Here is a 10,397-nt window from a genome sequence, read left to right on the forward strand (position 1 = left end):
GTCGGATAGCCTGGCACGCCTTGCTCTATCTTCTTTTTTATCTTTCTGCTCTTCAATCGTGCAATGGCTACCGTACCATTGTAATTCTCTGGGCTCTCGAAATCAACTTTTTTCTCTCACCTTGGGGTGCAAACATGCCATGAACTTGTCTAGCTTGAAATAGTCTCCATTAGCCAATTGCATGGCTGCCGCTATCTTTGCCCAACACTCTTCAAAATGACCCAAAAACAGATTGAATTATTCACTTACACCTTGCTTAAGCACCTTCAACTTTGCATCCATCTTGACTGGGGAAGTCTCCTTGCGAAAGTCGTGAAGAAACCTCGCCCGTAGAGCCGGCCATGCTTGCTTCGGCTCACCTTCCAATGCATCGTACCATGCTTTAGCTCTACCACACATCACCAAAGGAAAAGTTTGCATTTTGCTATCCTCGTTCGGCATATGCAACGATAGCATGTACATCTTGAAATCTGACATCCACTCGTTAGGGGTCTCTTCTCCTATGAAAATCAGTCCATAGCTTCTAGCTGCCATGACTTCCAACGCGAAAAACCGCTTCTTTTCAATTAACTAGGAGCAATTAGTGTGCTCCTCCGTGGGGGCACCAGAAGATGGAGAGGGGGAATGGGGGAGCATTCACAGCAATGAGCCAAGGCCTCCCTAGGATGATGGGATAGACCTCCCCCTTAGCTGGCATGACATACATATCCACTCGTGCATCTATGTTACATACAGAGACTTTTACATTTTCAATGATCCCCAAACACTTCACACTTGAGTTGTTGGCTAGCCTAGCTTGACAATTAGAGGACTTTGTAATTTCAAGCCCTAACCTGTTCATTGATTTTTCCGTGATCACACACATTTGAGCTCCACCATCAACATATACATTAGACACCTTTTTACCCCTTATGTAAGCATCCACAATGGGTTCCACATCTTTTTGTAGCTTTGAGGCCACAACCTTAATGGAAAGATTTGCTTTCTTTTTTGGAATTCTTGTACTTACCAACTTTGGCCATTGCCTTCTTACTTTGGCTGATAGGTGTAGAAGTTGAGGCCATGAAATGTTTGGCTTTTGGGTTTGTAAATCCTCCAGGATGTTGTAGGGCTCTAGCTCCTTTCCCAATGGGAAGTCGTTGATACCAATTTCCCTTCACCTTGATCTTTTCTTCCTGCTACTTTCAGCTTCTTCCATCTTTGACTTCTTCTTCTTGTCCCTTCTGGCTAAATTTGTTCCTTCACTTCTCATGTCTTCATCCTTATCATGTGCTCTTGTGCATTTTTCTTCCGGCATAACATCAAAGTTTAGAGTATGCTCATCTATTACCTCTTCTAGCTTGATGATGTTGACTCCTCTTTCTTCCTCCTCATGTGGGACGGGAGGTATATTTGCTGGTGGTGGTGGTCGGCGAAGGATTTGTGGTCCTTGAGCTAGTTCTTGCTGCACAGTGAGAGGAGGCGGTCTGGGGGGATATATGTCTCCCGGAAGTTTCCTTGGATGTGGACAATTGTACATGCCATGGCCCACTTCATTGCAATTCCAACATCGCAACTCTTGAGCTTGTCTTTGTTGATTGCGATTCCCTTCTCTTGGTTTTCATTGTTGAGGTAGGCCCTGTACTAGATTCAGAGTGAGGTTCTCAAGCTATTGAGTTAGCCTTTGTAAAACCTCTTGTTGAGAGTTATCTCCTATTTGTGAAGATTGTGCAAGAGGGGCCGTAATTGGTGCTTCCATGGTTTGTGAAGACTCTCTCTCACTCACTTCATTCAAACGCCTTGCTCTATGTGCTTGGAAGTGTAGTTTTCTAAACTTGATGATGGCTACCTCACGTGCTTCTTCGAAGGTGGATGGGAATTTTAGCTCTACTTTAGCCTTTAAAAGTGGATACAAGCCAACCATGAATCTCTCTTTTTTTAGAAAGTTAGGTGCACCACCATGATTTTCTAATGTAGCCTCCCACCTACCCCATAGATTGACAAAGGTTGCTTCATAAGAGGCATAGTCTTCAGGTGATACCTGCTTATGTCCAATAAGACATTTCCATAGTCCTTCAGAAGTATCACCTTGCCCGAACTTGGAGAGGAAGCTTTCTCGCAGTCTCTCCCAGTTGGACTTGATTTGGGGTTGCAAGGTCTCATACCATGCTTTAGCTTCTGCTTTTAGAACCAACGGGAAGGCTCGTAGCTTTACTTCCTCTTCATCTCTCCCGGATATGAGATGTGCCATCTCCAAGTTGTCAAGAAACTCTTGCGCATCTTCCCCACTTCTTGCATAGAACGTGGGAAAAGAACTTGACATTTTGTTTAGACTTTTTGAAATTTCTTTTTTTAAAAGAAACTTTTCTCTTACGGACCGCACAAGATTGTTGACACTATAAATCTGATTACATTAAAATGAAGATGTACACATCCATTGTTAATTCGTACTTTATCATAGTTAGAATAAATGGATTAATTGAAGCATTGATTTCATTGAGGCGAGTGGATCCAAATATCCTCCTTATGATAGATTGAAACCTAAACTTAGTTGCAATGATTATATGAATGGATTGCCGAGCAATAGGCCTAAAAGGTTCATTGTTTTGATCGTGATTCATGTGCTACTCCTCGTTGTTGGTTTGAAGACCTCGTTCCTTCATATGGCCCTTGAGCACCCCTTCACCACTCCTTGTTCCTGCCTTTAAAACAAAATGAAAATGTGAACATCAAAAGAAGTTTCATAATTGATGATTGGAAGTATAATTGGATTGGGTGATGCCATTATTTCTCTAAGTCTTTGTGCACCAAACATAAAAACAATGCGTTGCTGAAAAAAGACTTTTCTATCTATGTGAACATTTACTCTAATGTGTTGTGCAAAATGAAATGGATAGATGGGAACTAAATTGTTCATCACTAAAAAATTTGAAGGTAACTTGAAAATATGTTCCTCCGTGGGGGCACCACTTTTATGAGGGCGAGCTTTTTGAAATGGGGCCTCTAAACCCAAACCAATGGGCCTACCCTCACAAAATGTTCGTAAAGAGGTACGCACACTACTTGGGGCACCACCTTCTTTTGGGAGTGGAGAAGGAAACCAATCAAAATAATATTTGCACTCACCCACTCAAGCAACACACTTTGAGAAACCTTACTCTATGTACACTTTGGACACTTGACACCATCAACGATTATGCAACCCAATGCCGTGCATCAAATGTAAATATGCAATTTGTGAAATAGCATTCACCTTCTCCCCATAAGAATACCCATGATACATCCAAACTCCTCTTCTCTCAAGGACTCATCAAAAAATCATGCACACAAGACCTGCCTCTCAAAAAACACACAAGAGAATCACCTACATCGAACTAACACATTTTGCATAGAGAGCTCATCTCCATCTATACAATGCCGTGACACAAATAAAATCACCATGAGAGGTAACCACATGCATATGTAATGAAGCAAAAGAGAGTTGGAGTGAGAAATTCCTTTAGACCAATTGAATAAGTGTGGAGAAACAAACCAATGGTAAATTGAGAATAGAACACTTACTTGATTTCTCACACACCTTTTAAGGGGAGGACAGACGCTGGCTAACCATCATGAATTGCGACACTTGAAAGTTTTGAAGATGATTTAATGATCACTAACATAACCATCAGAGAGATCATGATGTATTTACAAGTTATTGAGGTGCTACAAATGATGTTATTGGGTTGATGGAGTAAGAGATTGTAGAATAGAAAGAGTGGAGGATAGAGTTGCACTTCCTCCAAAGAGGAAGGTTAGGAGGTAGGATGTGAAAGAGGGAGAGTTGGGGTTTTCTCTACTATTGTTCAAGAAACAACATGAAGTTGAAAATATAGGTGTGTGTCATTGAGTCTCTCCAAGGGGGCTATTTATAGTTGTGTAGGAGTGGGATTATGCTACACTTAATTAGGGATTGTGTACTAGTGTTTTGTATTGTTTGATTCCCCAAAAAATGGTTTTCAATAAATACTTTTAGCTGTGATTTATAGCTTGTGAATCGGACTTGTACATCATGAGTTATGTGCGTCCAAAGTGGGTGGTCTCGACTTAGAAAGTGGTTGTAGATGCATGCGACAAAGGCAACTAGGCCAACTTCATGATCTAAAATTAGAAATACTGAGATTTTAAATTTCTAGAGATAGCCAAAGTAATGGGGTCCGATCCATGGTTTATGGCGTCGCATTTGGTATCCAGAGCGGTGCATTATGCTCCTGAGAAGTTGGTCCTAAGAAGGGGTCAAGCTGGAATTTTTATGTTGGGGGAGGAAGGAGTTGGAGAAATGTAAGAGGAGGATTCCATGTGGCACTATGATTATCCCACATGGGAAGGAGGAAGGAGAAAATGGGGGGTAGAAGGGGAGGATGCGGTGCCCATTAAGGGTGTATCAAAGGAGAGAGGAGCTCTCTCAAGCTTTGGGTATGGGGGACTCATGGACACTTGGAGGAGAAGGAGGCACCATTTTGTGTCCCCACTGCATACCTAGGTGCCTGGCTTAAGTTTTGGTCCCTACGACACTAGCCACACCCCCTCCCTTGGGTCAAAAGTCACTGACACCTCATTTCCTATCCAAATAAGGCAAAAAATGGACCAATTGAAAGGAACCTACAAGGAGAGTCTTGTTGATTGAGAAGTGAGAGAAAATCTTTGGGGATAAGAGATAAAAAGAGTCCCCATTTTATATTTGCAACACCTGCAAACTTTGTAGAGAGCTCATGTTTGAGCAAGAGAGAGTACACCCCCAACTTCGGATGGCCGTATCTCTCTCATCTTTCATTTGTTTTTAGCGTATGGATACTCTATGGACATCCACTTGAGATGAGCTATTTATGCCCTTGGTTTCCCCTAATTCCAATTAGTGTGCTTCATTCTAGAAGGGTTCTTCATAAATATTCATAGGTGCTTATCACACAGGTGGTTTTGGCGGTGTAATAGTTATTTCTTCTAATGGTGTAACTCGCGCAAGGCTATAGAGGCACTCATTTTCCTTGTCACTTGCACGCTAGCAACGTGGTAGTAGTTGTGTATATATATCCATGCCTATTACTGCATATATTGTTGTTGGACCACTACCACACTATTTGTTGTCTCTATTGTTTCTCACACATTGTATTCTCTTTCTATTTTCCTAATTGGTTTATCCGAGGTAATATTGGCGATCTTGGACTATTCCTCTTATAGTGTAATAGTGTGCTTTACAAATAATGCAATCAATGCAAGAGCCTATGCATCTCTAATATTCTAACAAGATTAATCGTCGGCTATAAGAAAAACAACGCTAGCAACAATGGATCTATTGGAATGTACAATATCCTCAATGGAGCTTGTATCTAGAAAAGATAAACGTGCATCAATTATCTACACAACGATATGCCAAGCACCCTTTGAAACAACAAGATTCATCAGTATGTGAGCCCACATCAGGAATTATCAACATCCTGTTTATCCTCAATAACAATCAATTTGAAATCATCTGTGTAGTTGTCAACCATGGCAAGTGACTATAGTTGATGTAAACCAAATTTTTGTGCAGAAGGATCAAATTGCATCTACACTACTCCTACAATGGAGACAAGGCTAAAATGAGGCTGTATGAAAAATATGAGAACCTGAATAAAGGGGTGTTGGTGATATTAATTCTAGGAGGATGTGATGGCCTCTTCTGACATTAGTTGTTGAAATTAGGATTGTAGCTGAGACGCACACACAACTTGGAGAAGATGAAGGAGCTAAAGGCACACAACAGAGAGTACATTTCTTAATGCACAAATAAAAAGAGAAGGTACCCGTAGAGTGATGCTCGTAGATAGAATGCACATGATAAGAAAACCTCTTATTGAGGGAAAGAGCTCCTTGGTAGTCCGAAGTGTGTTGACACACATCATGATTCACTACCACATATATGGTAACACCAAGTTGCTTCACCTCATAAGTCAACTTTGTGGATACAAAATACTCCAAAACCCAATTCGAATCTCTTTCAATAATGCTTGAGAGTTGTTTAGCTAAGAGGACATAAACATGCACCCATTATCAATCTAGTGTTAAGGTGATATACAAATTATATATAGCCGCCTACATGTACACTTGCAAAGGGACTAGAGCAAGATCTTTACGTTCATGGTCATGTATGCCAAGTGTACACTTCTCAATGGGTAATTAGCATCCAAGAAAGATCATATGACTTCTCTTGGAGTGCTTCAATCACAAGGTATGCTTAAATTATTAGACAATATGGATAGAATAAACAAAAAATTTAGAAAGGGAAAGATGTAGGAGTTTTTGCAAGAGTATCCTATATTTCACGTCTAGCTATGAGGATGGAGAGGCTACCGAAGGCAAGCAAGTAAACAATGAGATGTGAAGAAAAGTGTTATTCATGGAACATAGTTATATTGCAGTATGAATTGAGCTATATTTGACAACATTGGTACACACTTGAACAAATACACAAACCATCCATTATCCATTTGAATTTAAATCCTCAGCTAGCATGGAGTTAAAGAAAAACAGTAATGCATTGTAGATTCTTTTTGGCATCCCATCATCTTCAAGACTAGCTATCAAGAGGTGCCATTAATGTGCACAATGATTGGCTGGACTAAATCTAGTAGCATGTACCTTCAATCGGAAGCTCGCCTTTATCTATAAAGCTATCGAAGGACTTCTATGGATACATAGAGAGCACCGACAACTCAAATATTGGGCCACAAAAAGTGAACTGCATCCAAAAGCTACATTAAGGCTATATGGATATGGATAGGGAGCAACCACAATCGCCCACTCATGTTTGCAAGTTTGTCACAATGCATACAAACTAAAAGCTTTAAAAAGGGTTTGATTGAGAAGAATTTCTTATACACATTGGTCTGCAACATGTAAATATGTATACAAAGTGCGGTGATTGGGCCTTGGAAAACAAGAACATGATTGGAAATGTATAGGAACAACTTGCTATTCAAATATAGAACTAGTAGAAAACTTTACATTGATCTTAAAATTAGGGGGTTTCTAATCATCGAGCAATAAAAACTGAGCAAAGATAAATCCGAGCAAATTGATACAAGAACAAAAATGGTGAAAGCAAAAAATTATGCCATGCACATTACTTTCACTACCACAAATGTAACACTTAATTGACAAAAAATGAGATTATAGAACCATTATGAAAATTGAATACTTGAGACACGAGCAAGCTATCTCTTCATACTCAAAATATATATAATTCAATTCCACATGGCATACCTAGCCTCCTCTTAAAAATAGCCCACCAAAATTTGGTACATAGATTTTGCACAAAAGTTAACACACAATCTCATAAGACTACAATGCTATCCAAGAACCTCCTAGAGCAACAGTTTCTTAAAAGTTCCTACACTGTGAGTAAGGTCGTAGGATATCCACGCCTGCCTCACTCACATAATGGCAATTTAAAGCTTCCAAAGCCTGCCAGGATACTTTGGAGTAGGACATAAATACGTAGGAGCATAGTTGTTTCTTCTATACACTCTCTGATGTCTATGGTTACAATCTAATGCCCCAGTCCCTTCTATCATGGAAAAAAAAGCCCTCCCATTGCAAGTGTCATTGTATTGTCACCCGTTGTAAACACCTCAACATCATGCCACCACTAAAACATAACCCAAACATAGCGACGCCCGTACCTTTCCACACGGATATCGATGTTCTTCTACCACGTTGATATACGCGTCGAAAAGTGCATCGATATGCGCATGGCAATACGCATGGCAAGGTATGATTTTCCACGCGTATATCGACGGGCATTACCATGCGTATATCGACGCACTTTTCGACGCTAAAAAATTGGGGAAAAAAAAGGGGAACCTGCACACAGGGGCCATTTTCGCCTTCAACGCGCGCGCTCAGATCTTGGCCGAAACCTGCTGCGCAGGTATTATTGCACTCTTCCCCCCCCCCCCCCCCCCCCCCCCAACCCCCCCCTCTCTCTCTCTCTCTACATCGTGTGTGTGTGTGTGTGTAGGAAAGAGATAGAGAGAGAGAGAGAGGTGTGTGTGTGTAGGAAAGAGAGAGAGAGAGAGAGAGAGAGAGAGAGAGAGAGAGAGAGAGAGAGAGAGAGAGCGGTGTGTGTGTGTGTGTGTGTTTGTGTAGGAAAGAGAGAGAGAGAGAGAGAGAGAGAGAGAGAGAGAGAGAGAGAGAGAGAGCGGTGTGTGTGTGTGTGTAGGAAAGAGAGGGAGAGAGAGAGAGAGAGAGAGAGAGAGAGAGAGAGAGAGAGAGAAGTGTGTGTGCGTGTAGGAAATTAAAGAGAGAGAGAGAGAGAGAAAAATGTATGCGTAAGAACATTGTGACAGAGAGAGAGAGAGAGAGAGAGAGAGAGAATTAATGTATGCGTAGAAAATTAAAATTAAAGAAAGAAATGAAATGAAATGTTATATTAACGTCTTCAAAAGACCAAAGTGATCTATGAGACTAGAAAGTTACAATGTGGTGGATCTGATACCACTACAAGAGGCTCTTCACATTAGCGACGCTCACACAGCGACGCTCAAAAAAAGAATTCCCGGCGTCGCTATGAGCGTCGCTATAAGCGTCCCTATGAGCGTCGCAAATTTCTTTGTAAATTTGCGACGCTCATAGCGACGCTTATAGCGACGCTCATAGCGACGCCAGCTGGGGTAAAAAAAATAACCGAGCGCGCCCAAAAACTCAGATCTCAGATCTGAGTTTTTCGACGCCCTCAAGCAAAGAGCAGGTAACGCTCTCCCTCACTCTCTCTCTCTCTCTCTCTCTCTCTCTCTCTCTCTTTTTCTTTTACACACACACACACACACACACACACACGAGGAGAGGAAGGAGAGCCAGGTATGCTCCTTCCCTCTCCTCATTCTCATGTTCCCTTCCCCTCTTTCTCTCTCCCTCTCTCTCTCTCTCACACACACACATACACACACACACATAGTGTTTTTGAGAGAGAGAGAGAGAGAGAGAGCGAGAGAGAGTGCAAAAACGCACACACATACATAAACAAAGAATGCACACACACATTGAGAGAGAAAAAGAGAGAGAGAACATGCATAAACAAAAAACGCACGCATTGAGAGAGGAAAAGAGAGAGAGAACATGCATAAACAAAAAACGCACACATTGAGAGAGGAAAAGAGAAAGAAAACATGCATACGATCCAAAAAAACGCACACACATTGAAAGAGAAAGAAAGAGAAACTAAGGGAGCGTCGTAAGAAACTAATTAAAATTAAAAGACCTAAAGATCTAGCCGACGAGGAGTTGAACTGAAGACCTATTATTCAAGAGAGAAATGGCATAATCAATCTATCATACTTGGCATGGGTGATAGAAAGGTTATACCATTTATCTCTTTTTATTGGCACACACATCCACACACGCGCACACACACAGGAAGAAGAGAGTTATAACGTCGTAGGAAACTATCTTAAAAGACGTTAAAGATTAGGTTATATGTAGACTTACATTAAATTAGATTTAGGTTTATTTTTAACTAGATTTACGTTTATTTAAGCTAGATTTAGATTTACGTTATATTAGATTAGATGCGGGTCTCCATAGACTGCGATGCCTGCATGAAGCGGGTGAAGAAAGCCCTCAATGGAATATAGGGTATTGCTGCCTTCACTCATGGTGGGCTCCGTCGATCCAAAAGTACTGGTGAAATGTCTTCAGAAGATAGGGAAGAAGGTGGATCTTCAGGGCGGCAAGAGTCACTACATCCCCGACACAATGACCATCTAGACAACCTCTAGTCATTAGACTTACGTTAAATTAGATTTAGCTTTATTTTTAGTTAGATTTACGTTTATTTAGATTTACGCTTATTTACGTTAGATCGAGTCCACGCAAGAATTACTTACGGTTTAGGGTTTAGAGTTAGACGAACAGTGAAAAGATCTACTGTGAAAAGATGTTAAGATGAAGTGAAGTGCTACAGCTAGAGAAGAGGCAAAGGGATTTTGTCCACTACATGGAGTATCATGTAGACGTGGGTGTCTAGATTTCTTGTACCCACAAATATAGGTATTGACCAATAAAGACGAGATTATAACCCGGTGGTTCTGATCTCCGTGCACCTCTAGACCGAGGTGTGCGGGGATTGGACATGACTAGAGAATGTGAGGTAAAGAGAGAGAGAGAGAGAGAGAGAGAGAGAGAAAGAGAGATAAGACGAAGAATGCCAATAGAATATTAAATTTGTTGTCCAGGTTATAAGTTTTTTATCCTCATTATGAGTAGCGACGAGGATGTGGGACCGTCCAACCGAAACACCTATCTCTCAACGAGGGTCTTATGTCCTTGTAATCAATGCAAGCATGCTGTGCGACGGACAAGACGTGTTTCTTTGCAGCACGTTCGCGAATTTGGCGAGTTCG

This window comes from Adiantum capillus-veneris, chromosome 10, assembly GCF_014529385.1.
Source record: "Adiantum capillus-veneris isolate H3 chromosome 10, ASM1452938v2, whole genome shotgun sequence".
Taxonomy (NCBI): domain Eukaryota; kingdom Viridiplantae; phylum Streptophyta; class Polypodiopsida; order Polypodiales; family Pteridaceae; genus Adiantum; species Adiantum capillus-veneris.